We start from the raw sequence: 15,461 nt of genomic DNA, 5'->3' as shown, positions 1-15,461 counted from the left end.
CTAGATGGAGCTGTAGCGCGGTGGGCGAGGAGATGCTGCGTTTACTCAGCGTTCTCCGAACAAGGAAAGGGACAGAGGAGGAGGGAGAGCTGGAAGGCTTATTCTAGCCCGGAACGCCAACAAGGGACAGTGGGACCACAGAGAGCGCTGGAAGTCCGAGACACCGCGGCCGTAGAGAGCCTAAGACCTGAGGGGAAAAACCGAGGGCTGGGGCAAGAAACCCAGAGAGCGCACCGATAGGTCCTCTCCTCGGGGCGTGTGCTCCTGTGCGCCAAATGATTGGTGAAGAGTAAGTAGCAGGTAAACCAGCCCTGCCGTCTTGCCATTGGTCAGTAGCTTCTCTATCGGTCAAGCTATTGGCTAGCGCGACGCGGAGCCAAACGCAGATTGGTCTGGATTGTCCGCCAAGACCGCTCGGCTAGAGCGCTCCGATTGGCTGGCGGGAAGAGGCAGGTATCCGGGCTCCGCGGCTCCTCCATTGGTGGGCGGGGAAGGGGGGTTGGGCACAGCGATTGGTGGGCGGGGGGCCGGGCCTGGGCCGGCGGGGAGCGGATTGGTCGGAAAGTAGGTTAGTGGTGCGACATTTAGGGAAGGCAGAAAGTAGGTCAGGGACGGAGGTGCCTGTTTACCCGCGCCGGACTTGCCGCCGCCGCCACCGCGGGATCCGAGTGCGGGTGCGGGCGCGGGCGCTCGCGGCGAGCCACGGTGAGTGTCGGCACAGCTGCGGGCAGCGGCCGTCCCGGGGCGTCCCATCGGGGGTCGCGAGCTCCCGGGCCGGCGCGCCCGCCCCCGCCCCCGCCCGCGGCGCAGCCCGGCCGCCTGGAGCCCTGCCCGACGTGCCCGCTGCCGGCCTTAAAGGGCCCGTGCGACTCCCAGCCCCCACCCGGCCGCGGGAGGCTGCGCCCCTTAAAGGCGCCGCGCCCGCGCACCCCCATCTTCCCTGCCTGGGCTGTGCGGCGGGCGGGGGAGGGCTGGGGGGGCTTCGGGAACGCGGTCGGTGGGCGCGCCCACCTTCCCCGTGCGGACGCCTCCACCTGGCCCGGGAGGGGGCGGCCCGCAGCCTCTTAAAGAGACAGCAATGCCCGGCGGTGGCGATGACCCGAGCCCGGAACGAGCTCCGGGATGCATCCCCGGGAGCTTCTAGGTCCCTAAAGGGATAGCTAGGACGCGGGCAGAACGATGCTTTGCAGCGCCTTCCCGATCAACCCCTCGGCACTTTCCTCTCCGGAGCCGGGTGGGGGCAGGGAGGGCGTCTCCGTCGAGTCTAGGCTTTCGTGCCCGCCCGTCCCTTCTGCCGGTCATGGGGCTAGCGCGGACCCCGATAATTTCCTGGCGGGCACGGACCAGGCCCACTCCAGTGTGCGGAGGGCCGTCGGTCCTGCGCCGTCCGGTATCCGGGCGGCCGTGGAGGATGGATGGGTCATTGAGTCTGCGAACAGGTGCCCGATGGCGTGGGACAGTGTCCTGCGCCCGAGTGGGCGTCCGGGAAACCCGCGGAGGACGCAGCGAGGCTGCCCTCAAATGCGGGTTTGATAGATAATCGGGAAAGAGGAAGGTTTCTACTGGAGATTGTCCCGGCGTCGACAGCATGGGGAGTTCGGATTTGCTGGGAGAAGTAGAAAGTGAATTTTACTTGGGGCCACATGACAGCTAACCCCGTGGGGGGGGGGGGTCGCGGAGCGGGTCGCGATCCGGGCGGGGTAAGGAAGGGCTACGTTGGACACGGGTGTCTGTTGTCAAGTTTGTTCTGACCGAGCTGACATAATCACCTGTTCCCTGAGCATCTTAAGATCTCCAGTCCTTTCGCTCTCACCTAGCCTAGTTTTGGCCCTTTGGCCCTTTCAGTCGGGGCTCCTCTCCTGTCTTGTTACACATTTCAGCAAGAAAATATTAGTTAAGTTTTCTCATCCAGCTTCCAAAAATCAGATTCTGTATTCACGAGCAACTACTTTTTGACAGTACCGGTACTGCCAAGATCTTCGTGTTTTGTTTTTTTGTGTGTCTTTTTTGAGGGATGAGGGGTTGTCCAGGAAAACAGATAATTAAATGCCTTTTTTTGCACAACTTTTTCTTTTTTTGCTTATCATTTGTCCTTCTGTCATTTGCTGCCGTGCCCCCTTTCAGTCTATTTTTACTTAGCAACTATTATTTTTATTCTTAAGTTCCCATTGATACCAGGATCTGTCAATTTGGGTTGGTGGATTTTCTAATTAATGTACCAGTTGAATCATGAGCTTAAAATAATCGTTGCTGCTCTTGAGCAGTTTTGAATAATCTCAGACTCCCTGTGCTTGCATGAAAGGGGGGGAAATCACTGCTGTTAAATTTGATTTCCATACCAGAGAAGTTCCAAAAATATACATTTTTTTTAAAATCCAAAATGTAATCTTTCGGATTCTGCTTTGTTCCTGGGTTCACTTTATTGCTAAATCTTTAAAATGGTTTGTTGGACATATTGAGAAGGGTTCGAAATTTCCTAGGCAGATTTGAAGTTGGGTGTATCAGCGGAAGCTGGATCTGTAGTGGCATTTTGGTTCTATCTTAGACGTCACTAGTGAATAATGATAATGTTAAAACAGCAGTTAAATTTGTACTTTGTTCCAATCTCTGCTGTTTAAAATGGGAGAGGCTCCGATAAGGCGTGGAAGAGCAGAAACCTGGGTTAGAAGGCACCTAGACTGTAGCCCAGGCTCTGCCTTTTGGAGTGAGTTACTGAGCCTTCCTGGATTCTGTTTGCCTCAGATAGAAAGTCTCAGACAGTTGAACTAAAGGATGTCAAAGGTTTCTACCACTCTTAGGTTCTACATGTCACTAAATATTTAATAGATTTGAATTAGGGTAGGTAGTTACCTCCTAGAGCTGTCAGAACCTTTGAGCAAAAGTCCTGTCTTCCTGGAAAAGTTAAACAGATCAACAGATGGTGTTTAGAAGGATCCATTTCAAATGATTTATAATTGATGACGGATCACCCGTATCTCTGCAGTTTGCAGAAGAGGTTTACGTGCCATGGGGCAGGAAAAGGAAGTGGCCGTGTTTTCAGATTTATCCCTTCCTATCACCAGCCTCGCTGGGATTCATAGACCCGAAAATGGATAAGTGCACGGAGACACATGGCCGCATTTAAGTGCTGCATTTAAGTATGAAAAAAAAAAGGTTTTATCTGTCTTTGGTGGGCAGCCTGTCTTCTGTCCATGAGCGTTTATCTTTCTGTGACTCTGACATCATCACTGTGGTAGGGGATGTGAAGATTAAAGAGCCCTTACCACACACAGCCCTGCAGTTTTCAGACAGTGACTGCAGTGTTATGCTAACTGAAGTAGGTATTCGCAGGGGAGATTAGAAAAGATAAAACCTTTTCTAGACTTTGAGGCTGAATGAAGAGCTCAGGGATACAAGCTTGCCCTCCTCTGCTGGTCTTGCCCGTCGTCATAAGGCTCAGACTGACTCTAAATAGCCTTTTAAATGACCGACTCTCCTCCCTTCCATCCGCCTGCTCTGACTTAAGGCCTCAGCTACGCTTTCCTTTTCAAAACACCTGTCTGCTCTCCTTTTGTCCCCTCCCCGCTGCTTCTCAGTGGCTAGAAAACATTCCTCTTCCTACTGAGCTGTCTTGCACAGGGAGCCCCTGAGTTCTGGTGTCAGAGGGAGATTGTGTGACTTTGGACAAGTGTTTGACTTCTCTGACCTCGGTGGGGTCCGGCTGGCGTAGTGACGATGCCTGCCTCTTGGAGTCTGTGTGAGGATGGCAGGACCTGATGCGGTCAAATGCCTAGCACACAGGGAGCCTTTCCTCAGTGCCAACTGCCACTCCTTCCCACCTCCGCCAGGCTCCTGTCACCAGAATGTCCTCTGTACTGTTTGCCTTTGGGCTCCTCACCAGTGTCAGAAGAACCTTGGTCTTTATTCAGGGATAGGAAGAAACAGACCTATTGGGAGCCTCTTGGACCCTAGGCAGTTTCCACGTGTCCGTACCAGGCATCCCTGAGTCTGGATGTCCCCTTGCTAGGTGCCAGACTCCCCTAGAGCTGAACATTCTCCTTTCTGGTGTTTCTCCCGACTTTCTTCCTCATACTCTGTGTCATTTCTAAACCTTTAATTGACCTCCAGGTCGCTTTGGTCCCCTCGCGGCTTGATCTCATGTGTCTTTCTTCTCTGGAAGTCACCCCCTCCTTCTGCCTTTAGATGGCATTGCTTTCTTGATTCTCTTTCTGCTTCTGCTGAAGGTCAGCATCTATCTTCTGTTGCTCACATTGCCCCCGCCTCACCTGGAGTCCCATCGCTAGTCGTATCCTGCTTCCTCCCGGTTTAGATATGGCGTGTCCTATAGCACGCTCTAGGGGCCCCTCCCTGTAGGGGCTCTGGGGGTTACAGGCTTGCAAACTGTCTTCAAGCCTAGCATCACTCCCCTGCATCAGCATACCACCTAGGAGCCTAGGACCCTCTTACCCTTCTCCCCCAGATGTTCGACCAGGCAGTTTTGTTAGGTGGGTAAGAGTCCCAACTGTTTCCTATCCCAGCTTCTGCTTTCAACCTTCATACCTGACAGCCAGCTGGCTTTTTCTCTGTATCTCGACATCTTTCCTATACCACCTACCCCAGCTCCCAGAGCTGCAGTGCGGACTGAATGAACTAAGGTTTGGGACGTGTGTGTCAAGGTCACCACAGTTTGAAGTGGCTCAGTGGTGTTACTCCCCCTTGCTCTGCCAGGTTCCTCACTCTGTCATGGGGAACTCTCCACATCCAGCCCACATGCTGGCCCATACTAGTGCACACAGGACTGTCCAGCCAAGCTGCGGGGTGGTCCATCCCAAGCACCAGCCCTAGGCCTGGCCCTCCCAGCCTCCCAGTCTTCATAGCCACTCTCTTCTGTTCCAGCTCGGGTACTTGGACCTTTAGGAGCTGTCTTTGTCTTGACTTTCCCCACACTTGGCAGCGGTGTCCCCAGCCCTTGACCCTTTTCTAGGACGATAGGTTCTACTGTGTTCTGTATCATGTTGGACTGTCCCTGGGACTCAAAGAGCCCAGACTGAGCTCTTTGAGGAGAGTTCATTTTGGTTCTTCCCAAATAATAGACATAAGAAGCCTTCAGGACGTATTTGCCTGGTTCCATCCCAGTTGGAGACTGGGGGAGAAGGGATGGACACTGCAGAGAGGTCCTGGGAAGGAGTGTTTGAGTCGGGATAGGGAGATGGCTTCAGGGGACTGCTGAGCGCCTGAATGGGGGAATGCCGGGTGCGGGACTATAACGGCAAATAATTTTTACTTGAGTGCATACTGTCCTTTTTAAATTTTGTAAACTCCTGTTTGTTCCAAGAAGGTTCTGTCTGATTTAATATTCCGGTTAATATTGTTTTGGTCATACACTGAGTAAATGTTTGTATGTATTTATCCCTTTCACTACTGCTTCAGTTGTGGGAGCTGGACAAATTAGTGAGCTTCTTTGAGTCCGATTTGCTTCAGCCGAGAAAGAGGAATAAATAATTATGGCAGTAGCAACTAGCATTAATTGGGCATTTTCCATGTGCCCGTAAATGTGTTGCTTACTTCAGGCTTATTGATTTCACGTGGTCTTCACCATTCTCTCGTGAGGTCACACTGCTGTCCTTATTTGCGGCTCTGTAAACTGCTCAAGGTTACCAAATTGCTAAGGATGGGCCAAGATTTGTCTGTCTGGTAGACTCCAGAGCCTGCCGGGAGGGACAGGGTGTTAGATCCCACGTCCCAGACATCAAGCTAGGAGCTCTCTAGCCTTGCCGAGATTGGGAACCAGTTCCAGCTGTTGACAGCAGTTGTCCTGTCCTTCCAGCAATGCTGGCATCCTTGTCATGGCACAGAGTGCCGTAGGTTTGGATATTACCTCAGTAGCAGTTACAAGGGCTTGTGAGCATCCTCCTACACCGGCGATGTCTGTTTGTTATCGCTTGCTTTCTCCTGCCTTTCTGAGGCTCTCATGCAAGCCCCTGCTGCTTAGCCTCTTCCTCTCCAGGATCCCTGTTTGACATGAGCTTCCTGAAGGGACTCCCTGACACTGGTCCTGTCAGAGACATCTAGGAGCTCTCTCCAAGGAGGAAACTTCAAAAGTCTCTCAGCTTTGTCTTCCTTATCCCAAAGACACGCCCTGCAAGCCACTGCTGTACCCCAGCCTTGGTGGAAATATATATGTTTTTAATGCCGGTTGTTTCCTCTGAATACATTTAGATAGTGAAGGGAGCAATGTTTTATGTGAAGAACCTGTTACATAAAAAATGGGTTATATAATGTTCGGCTGTATACCCCCAAAGGTAGTAATCACTGACTCTGGAGCAGACTCAGCCTCTGATTGACAAGTGTGGAAAGGGATGCCCTGCCCCGAGTGCTCTCCTGGCTGGGGATCTGGAGCAGGCTGGGTGGGAATGGCCCTGGCCCTGGCCCTGGCCTGGGTGCTGCTGTGAGAGGGGCTGGAAGTTGCCTTTTGCGAGAGGAGATGCCGTGACATCCTGGTGACTTCTGTCTCCCTCGTGCCAAGCTGCTTACTCCTCACTTAGACCAATGCCACCTGTTTTTGCTTTTTGGCTCCGCTCACTACTCCTTCGCCTTTTCTCTATTCTGTACGACCAGGCAGGGCCTTCTAGGAACAGATGCCCCGTGTCCAGTCTTCTGGGCCTCTCAAGGCTGCCTCTGCGCCTCCAGGCCATCCCTGCCCCGTCTCCAACCTCCATTATTAGCCCAGTGCCTGAGCTTCCCTGCTGCTCGTCACACGGTGTCCTGGTCTCGCCTGTTGAATGTCCTAACTCATGATCTCTTGAGCAGAGAGGCCTTCCTCTCGCCCTCCCTTCCTCTGCCTGCCTTGAATGGCTCACCCCAGCTCCCTTCTTTTGCTGGTCAGTCATTTATTCCAAAGCAATGCTGTTTCACAATTGGCCAGCAGCCATCTCCAGCCTAATCAGAGTGGTCAGTTCCTTCCCTTTTCAATAGTTTGATGCTGGACTGTCTCCCCCTCACTTCCCCCTCACTTCCTGCTCTCTGTTTCCACTCCTCCACTCTTTCAGTGGGGTTTCCTGGAGGCTTCCAGGTGAGTAGCTGTTTTGAGCACAGAAGTGACCCAAACAGGCTTCTGCTTTGTGTGGAAGAGACATGCAGAGGAACCAAAGGGACTGAAACACTAAGGAACATGCACACTGTCAGGGAAGATGCTTTAGCAGGGTCCTCAGGGAAGACCTCACTGAGAAGATGAGTTGAGCTGAGCTTCCGAAAGATACAGGAACGTTTTCCATGGAGGAGGGTCTGGCAGGTACCAAGGTCCTGCTGTTGGAGGCAGCTTGATTGCCCAGGGAAGTAAGAGCTGCTGTAAGGGTCTGGGTTTCTGTGGCCAAATGCTTTCTCTCTCCTTTCTCTTTTCAGGAGCCTCAAGCCCAGAGTCAAAGACCTGCGCATAGGCATCAAAGCATTTGCTCCTATCACGTAGCTAGTGGTTCGCTGTTCCCTGCTTAGAAGGCTTTTTGTGAAATGCAAGCCATTGTTTATATGCTGTGTCGCATGCAAACAAGTTAAGGGTTTGAAGGGTTCCCTCATAGATGTACTGCTGACAGGTGCCGCCGCCCCTTACTGTTTTTATTATATTTAACGCAGACTTCTGTATATTGTTTGGTATGCATGCTCATCTTCAATGTTTCAAAAGTTTATTTGTAATGCAGTTGATGGAAGCTTAGTATAAGTTTGTCTATATTTTAAAAAAAAGGCAACCAAGCTAAATAATGGTTTGGTTCCCCGTCAAGCTCAGGAAAGCCTCTTAGGGACAGCTGTAGCCAAACCCATAAGGCTTCGTTCTAAAGCATGTTAGCGTTAATTAAGTGTAGCTTGCGAGGCCGTCGTGCGTTACAGTTATTCACTGCTGGCTCTAGCTGCTTATCTTCGTCACCTCTGCTGGTTTCCAGCCTTGCTGAGGCTTTAGGAAGGAATTTCCCCCCTAACCTTTCTGCCCTCGAGAGTTGGTCTGTTGTTTTATAGAGGAGACAACAGAATTCAGAGCAGAGGGCATTGCGAGTCAATGTGGTGATGTGCCGAGACCCTTCGGGAGGAATATTCTTTTTGGAACTTTGACTTCTCGGGGTCTTCTCCGTTACAGAATCCTGGGTTTTTGAAGAGTAATAGGAAAATGAAACATGACCTTCACTGTGTAAGCTTGGCCCCCTTCAAATTCTTCTCGAAGTACATGGCAGGGGACGAGGGGAGGTTAGAAGCTCCCTTGGCTGGTGTTCAGCAGTTTTGCTTCCACAACCCCCCGCCCCCCGCCCTATCTGTCTTTCTAAATGAGTCGAAAGGATTTTTTTCCTAGAACTTTTGGTCCAGATAGGAATTGTGTGTTCTTGGTCAGCTAATCTCCCATATCATTATGTAAATCACCTTTTCTTTGGACTCTTAGGTATAAACACGGTGACTGGTTTGTTTGCTTGTGAAACACACTTGTGAGAACCCTCAGGGACGGCGATGAGCTTGCAGCCGAGAACAGAGCTAAAAGAGTGTGGGATCCAAAACAGTTTTAAATGTTAAATGCAAATCTATTTTCAGTATCCTGCTGGAGGGAAGGAGCCCAAGGCTGGGGATGATGGAAGCGACTTCTGCTTCAAAGGAGGAAAGGGTTTTACCATGGGGGAAAAAACCCATCCTTTCACCACGTGCTGCCCCTCCCTTCCCACCCCTGAGTCCTGTTTTTGGCATCCTGGGTCACTCTGCCATTTGAGACATTTGATATTTAAGTGACGTTCGTGGCTGAGCTCAGCTGGCAGTGTTGAAAAGTGACTGAGGTGAGCGAGCTGTACCGGCTGTCCTCAGTGCGTTCTGAGCGAAGGATTGCCGCACTGGAGTGACAGGGCACTTTCAGCGCTACCCAGGTCTGGTCAGCTGTGAGCCGCGTGGTCATTGTCACCCCCTCACTGAAGGCACAGAAGGAATCTGTGCAAGGAGACACCGTGCTGGGATCTTCACTGTGAAGCTGTGGGTTGCATGGAGCCTCACCTTCTTCCTTGGGTGCCAGAATGTGAGCAGGAATGTCACCTGCTTACGCCCCACCATGTCCCACGACCATCGCTGAGCTGGTGTCTGTACAGATCAGTTGCTCAATAAATACCTATTTATTTATTTATTCAACAGGTGGATTGAGCTTTGTGAAAACCCCAGATGCCCCTGCCATTCCTTTGAGCATCTGTGTTTTTTGTATTCTTCATGTTGGCTGGAGATGAGTACCTTTTTCTTTTTTCTTTTTTTGTTTTTGGTTTTTTTTTTTTGGTTTTTCAAGACAGGGTTTTTCTGTAGCTTTGGAGCCTGTCCTGGAACTAGCTCTTGTAGACCAGGCTGGTCTCGAACTCACAGAGATCCGCCTGCCTCTGCCTCCCGAGTGCTGGGATTAAAGGCGTGCGCCACCACCGCCTGACTATGAGTACCTTTTTCTGATGAAGGAGTTAACTGTTCACCTGACATTCATCTTGTGATGTCTTTCCTTGACTCCAGAGCATAGCTTAGCAGTGGCTGAGCCTCCTCAACGGAAACAACACTTGCTGTACATTTATTCGGGTATAACAGCATGTCATTATTTAGTCAGTGGATGTCCGAAGGGCTATATGCCAAGCACCAGACTAGACGCAGAGGCAGATCTGACTTGTTTTGTGACCCAGGAGCCTGCAGTTTTATTTCCTGAAAGAACATCCCGCGGACTGGGGAGATGGATCATTTGTAAAATACAGGATGCGCACCTGTGAGGACCCGAGTTTAGCCAGCACACCAACGAGGGTAGGGCTTGTCCTTCCGAGGTGGCTATGAATGTGTACAGATAATTCAAAGGACAGAGGTGGGAAGGATGAGAGAGCATGCAGAGGTGCGCTAACCTAGGAGGAGGGTTCTAAAGTGGGAATTGAACTTTGGAAGATTCGTCGAGGCCTGCCTGTGTTTAACCCACTTATATGACAGGGAAACAGGGAAGTCAGTGGCAAGTCAAGGTTTGCCTAGTGACCATTTAGACCCAGCTGTCAACTCCATGCCTAGCGTCATTTGAAAGGAGAGTTCCTGTTGATGGATTGCCCAGATCACATGGCTAAGGCTGTGTCCATGAGGGGTTGCCTGTTTTGATGACTGATTTCAGGCACCGTCCCTAGGCAGGAGGAGGCTCAAGAGGGATCTGGCAAGCAAGCGCGTTCCGCCATGGTTTCTGCCCGCAGGCTCCTGCCTTGACTTCTTTCAATGATAGATCATGAACTGGAAGTATAAGAGGAAACAAAACCTCTCCTTCCTGAGTTGCTTTTGGCCATAGGGGTTTACCACAGCATCAGAATGAAACCAGAACACCAGCTGTGATGGTTAATATTGACTTCTATCTGGGGTTGGGGGGGGGCGTATCTAGGATGTCCTAGGGACAAGCACACTGGTGTGGGTTATCTAGGTTGGCTTCTGTTTATGTTGACTAGTTTAGTTGAGGGAGGCCCACTCACAGAGCGTGGTACCATTCTGTGGGCTGGAGATCCAGACCAAATGAGAAGGAGAAAGGGAGCCGAGCGTAAGTATTCATCTTCCTCTGCTCCTAAGTGTGGATGCCATGGAACCAGCTGCCTCTCAAGCTCCCTGTCAGGATGGAATTATGAGCCAAAATAACCTCTTTCTTCTTTAAGTTGCTTTTGTTGGTATATATTTAAAAACTCAAGTGTTCATCGCCATTATTATCATTACTGCATATGTGTTTGGATGCACATCCGTGAGCATGCACGTGGAAGGGACAGCGTTGTGGAGTCACGTCTCCCTGCGTCCCGCTTGAACTCAGGCTATTAGGTTTTTGTCATTAGATAGCAGGTGATTTTTTTCCCAGGGAGCCTTCTCACTGGCCCCTTGTGAGTTTTTACTATTTGTTTATTATTTTATTTTAGCACAGCAACAGGAAAAGTAAAGAGACACCTACCAGAGTAGTTGAGACTGGCAGGCAGTGAAAACCCCATGAAATTATTGTGTTATGACATGCTAATACTCCTTAATTACTCATGCATGAGCCTTGTGTGAATGTTGCAGTTACATTGGAGCATAGAGGGCTATATGCAGCTGAGGTCTGAGTGGAGGGAACTTGAAGCCCAAGTTAATTGACAATTATGGTAGTTGGCATGACTGTTATCGGTTCATCTTTAGAGGTCTGCAGCATGCCAGCATCTGCCAGCATACGTGACTTTTAAGTGTGTGATCTACACTGCACTGCGACCAGATACCTCAGTCATGAGTCCTTCAGAGGAAAAGCATCATGGTGGAAGGCAAATGTTTAAAAACAAATACGTTTTGTCTGTAGGGAGCTCTGGAGTAGGATTGGAATAGCCTGCATTCTAGGCTGCTTCCACTCTTAGCCACCATCCCTTAAGCAGATCACTGATGTCTCAGACTGAGCCTGATCGTCTGTTGAGCTGGTAAAATAATTCTTATCTAGCGCTTCACAGCGTGGGTGGGGCCTGATGCTTGAGAGAGATAATGGAAGAATAAAGGCTTTGAAGTCATAACCAGCAAGAGTGTGCTGGCCTTTACAGGTGTTGGAGCAAAGCTGAGCCCCCTCCAGGGCGGGAGGAGGTGGCGCTGTCCACTATGTGGGTGCTGACTCAGGCTGCTTTGTTGACTAGGAACATTTTTGATTTTGTTTGAGAACAGGGTCTCGTGTGCCCTGGATGGCTTTGAATTTTCTATCTACCTGAGGATGACCTTGAACTCCTGATTTTCCTGATTCCAGCTCTCAAATGCTGAGATTGCAGGCGAGGGCCACCACTCTCTGTGCGGTGCGAAGGGTTGAACCAAGGATTTTTGTGCATGCTGAGCAAACATTCTGCCAGCTGACCTGTATCTCCAGTTCTGGGGCCATGCTTTAAAGAGAGTTACTCTTTTGTACCAGAGATGGAGAGCCGTTTACCCAGACAGGGATGAAACACTTAGATATAGATAGTCACTTGAATGTTTTCTTCTCTGGGAACGTCTCTCAGCATAGTGACGGACAGCTCCAAACCAGAAAAACAGCTGACTGTCCAGGCATTCTTGGATGGTTTTTCTGTCCTCGGGCATTAGGCAAAGCTCCAGAAGAACCTCCATTAGCCTAGGATTAATAAATGAGCCAGCACACTGTCCAGGTAATAGCCAGTTGTAAAGCCTGTAGCTGCCATGGTGCAGCAGAGCCTTTCTTGGCGACCTGCCAACTCTTAGTTTCATCAGCATAATTTATGCATTCATATGTATTAATAGTGGTACCTAGCCCTTGGCTGTTGACATAAGCCAAGCGTCACGCTGAGTGCTGACTAGGACGTTCACCTCACTCTTCATGACAGTCCTGTGGGGTCGGTGGCATAGGTCTCCTCTTGCTAGGGAGTCTGAAGCTCAAGGGGTACCTCTGATAATGTGTGCTGTATGGAAAAACTGGAGTTTAAACCCCAGTCTTACTTGAGAGTCTTTTTTTTTTTTTTTAAACAACTGCCATCTTTTTTATTTCTTGAACTGCAGAACACTTCCCCTCTCAGTCTGGGGGCTTCTCGCACCACAGTGGGGCTCGGGACCCCCCCCTTTTTTTGCTTGATAGATGTATCACTACGCGGTGGCCCCAGCTCACTGCAGCTCTCTTTTCTTCACTGATGTCCTACTGGCTGCTCGGTGGCTGGTGAGCAAATGGATTCCAGTGATGAACGCAGCAGAGAGACTGACTCTTGCTAGCTATGCCAGCTAGTCCATAAGGAGCAACTGGACAAGAGATGTTTCTAGGTCTCTCAGAGTGGCTGGGCAGCATCTAGTCCACTAGGGGTTCTGCGTGATGGTCTTAAAAGCCTTTTCCAACAATGCTATCTAACATTCCCGACCGATTCGCTAAGGAGTTTTTATAGGCAGTGGCTCGTTTGGTCTCTGCGATGACCCGGGGAGGGAGACAGGTGTTAGGGAGTCTGCATGTGTAGACTGGGGGATTATTCTGGAGGGTGTGAGTCACTGTCCAGGGGCCCCACAGCTGGGCAGTGGCAGACCCAGGCTTCCAAGTTGCATTTCTGACTAGCTTACATTCTACCCAAGCTTACCCAGGTTTCCCCTTCCCCTTGTTTGTTAAAGCTGTCCTTAAATGTTCTGTATACTGTATTTAGAAGCCTACAGGACCTGCAAGAAGGATTGACTTGATGTGCTGTGTGCTGTACTGTTGCAGAATCAGTAAATAAAAGATCACCTGACTGCCTCTTGTCTGGGGTTCAGCCGATGCGATGCATACCTCCCCAAGGTGACACACAGTATGCACACGTCCTTTGTGGTAGATTCCTGGGCCAGAAGCCTCCTATCTTAAAACAAGATCCCAAGGCTTTGACAAAAAAAAAAAAAAAAAAAAAAAATCCCCCATGACAGAACATGAAGTTTATATAATTTTTTAAAAAGAAGTTGACCATGGAGTTCTTGGTCAGGAACACAAGCTCCTATGGTAAGTTTCCATGGAGACGTTCGCCTTGGCCCTCAGTTCAGCTTGCAGTGCCTTTGCTGGAAATGGAAAAACGGATTTCCTTTTTCGGGTTCTCTCAGTTTTCCTCTGATCGGGGCAGAACTCGCCTTTGAGGTCCTGGTGATCCTTTATTCAAAAGATTTCCACGAGATAACACAGAATGAACACTTTCATACACAGGTTTGGACACCCTTTGAAGTACTTAATGGCTATCAAGGGGCGTTACTGGGGGTGTGTAGAACTGGTGTCATTCAAGCTACTTGGGCTTGTTCCTCTGTTAAGGAGACCCACAGACCCCACACTCCCCACAGTAGCTGAGCCCAGGTGGAGGGCAACTTCTTACATGCCAGTTCAGAGTGAAGGGTGTTTGTTGAGGCCTGGTGTCTTGGTGGCTGAAGGTAAAATCATCATCTTACCTTCTCCCGTGGAAAGAACCAAGGTGAGAGAGGTCCTAACGGTTGAGAGGAGCTGGAACATTAGGGACGATGGTAGCCAGCCATTGCGGTGGTAATAGAGGATGGTTGGTAGAGTCTGATGTGGAAGAAAGCGGGGATGGTGCCAGGATCAGGGACCAGAACCTAGGCAGCCATCTAGAGGTCAGGGTAGTTCACCGCTCACAAACTCAGCAGCCAGTTTGTACCCAGGCATCAGAAGGGGCTCTTAATAATCCAAAAAGACTAAAGTTGTCAGCAAGAGGAAGTAAGTTTACCAATGCAACTGATTTGGTAGAAAGGTCCCTTGCCGAGGAGTCAGAGACCTGTGTTTGAGACGGGTCTTCCACCTATGACCTGAGTAGAACATCCCGGTGAATGTTTTATCATCCAGAAGAGGACTGTGATGGAGTAGTGTGAGGCTAACGGATGGGGACCACTCTGCACCTGCATCTCCATGGGAACGGGTGGAGCATCTGTCTGTTCACTGCTGTATCCCAATACTCCACCCAGTGCTTGGCACAGGCCCATTGCTGAATGGAGCAGGGCTATTGCAAGAGGTGGAAAGGGCATGTGCAAAGGAGCTCTCCTCCTGCAGTCTTCCCTTCATGAAGAAGGATTCGGAGACTCTTTGCTGACCAGCAGGCGAACCCATGTGTAAAACCCTGTAGCTATTGAGTATCGGAACTAACGTTAGAGCAGCTCTCAACTGGGTGGCTCAAGACTCCTCTGCCCATTCCACTGTGTGGGTGACGGGAGATGACATAATTGAAGGTAGAGTCCACAAATTGGGACCAGCTTTTAAAATGACCTGGCCGAGCTGCTGGCCTTCCTAAGTCCACCCAGACTTCATTTCCTGCTTTAGAATAATCAGGTGCCCTTATAAAATTCCTTTGATTTGAAACATGTGGTTTATTCAGAACTTTTGCTTTGAAGAGACGCTCTAGACAAGAAATCATAAAAATGAGCCTTGTGTTCTTATGTGATGGGAACGCCCATCCTAGGAGTGGTGGTGATTAGATTTTGTTTCTGTTGGTAAATAAATTGGGGTCCATCAGGTTAATTCATTTTGTTGCTTTTTTCCTAACTTTATTATTTGTTTTATTATTTATTTGTTCACCAAGGGTGAGCATCTTGCTGGGAAGTCTGTGCAGTGATTGTGATGGGTTCTACTGCAAGGAAATGCCTTATTGAACTTCTTCACAGAATGTTCCCATCTCTTTCAAATTTTCATTAATAAAAGGAGAAAAGGGCACCGGAATATTAACAGTGCTTCTCACCTTGTGGGATTAGAGCTGACTTTTATGCTCATTCTTACCGTGTGGTTTTCTTGGTTCAACCCTGCATGCATCACTTTCATAATCATAAAAGGCAAGGAAAATTAGCCCTATAAATAATAAGTAGGTTCATATTTGCAAGCCAAACTTAATTTTTTTTTTTTGTTTTGGCACCTGTCCTGTGCTATGAACTCTCAAGTACTCCCAGACTGATCCAGAGTCCGTCCTGACTAAGGCAATGGGAACATGTGTGGGGACAGATGTCTCTCCTGCATGTTAGCTCAGAATCGGGGCCTCTAATGC

General features: G+C 49.8%; 1 protein-coding gene across 5 annotated transcripts in view; it reads left to right on the top strand.

Moving 5' to 3' along the window:
- Positions 1 to 558: 558 nt before the first annotated feature.
- Positions 559 to 15,461, top strand: part of Bmal1 (basic helix-loop-helix ARNT like 1) — a 98,586-nt gene continuing 83,683 nt past the window's right edge. For all 5 annotated transcript variants that reach the window (XM_050120467.1, XM_050120470.1, XM_050120464.1 and 2 more), the window contains exon 1: positions 559 to 705. The gene's annotated coding sequence lies outside the window, so the exon portion shown is untranslated. The remainder of the gene's footprint in view (positions 706 to 15,461) is intronic.

Source organism: Alexandromys fortis, unplaced genomic scaffold, assembly GCF_014885135.2.
Source record: "Alexandromys fortis isolate MF-2015 unplaced genomic scaffold, M_Fortis_MF-2015_v1.1 scaffold_191, whole genome shotgun sequence".
In the NCBI taxonomy this organism is placed as follows: domain Eukaryota; kingdom Metazoa; phylum Chordata; class Mammalia; order Rodentia; family Cricetidae; genus Alexandromys; species Alexandromys fortis.
The sequence above is the reverse complement of the archived record's forward strand: the minus strand, read 5'-3'. Positions and strand labels throughout refer to the sequence as shown.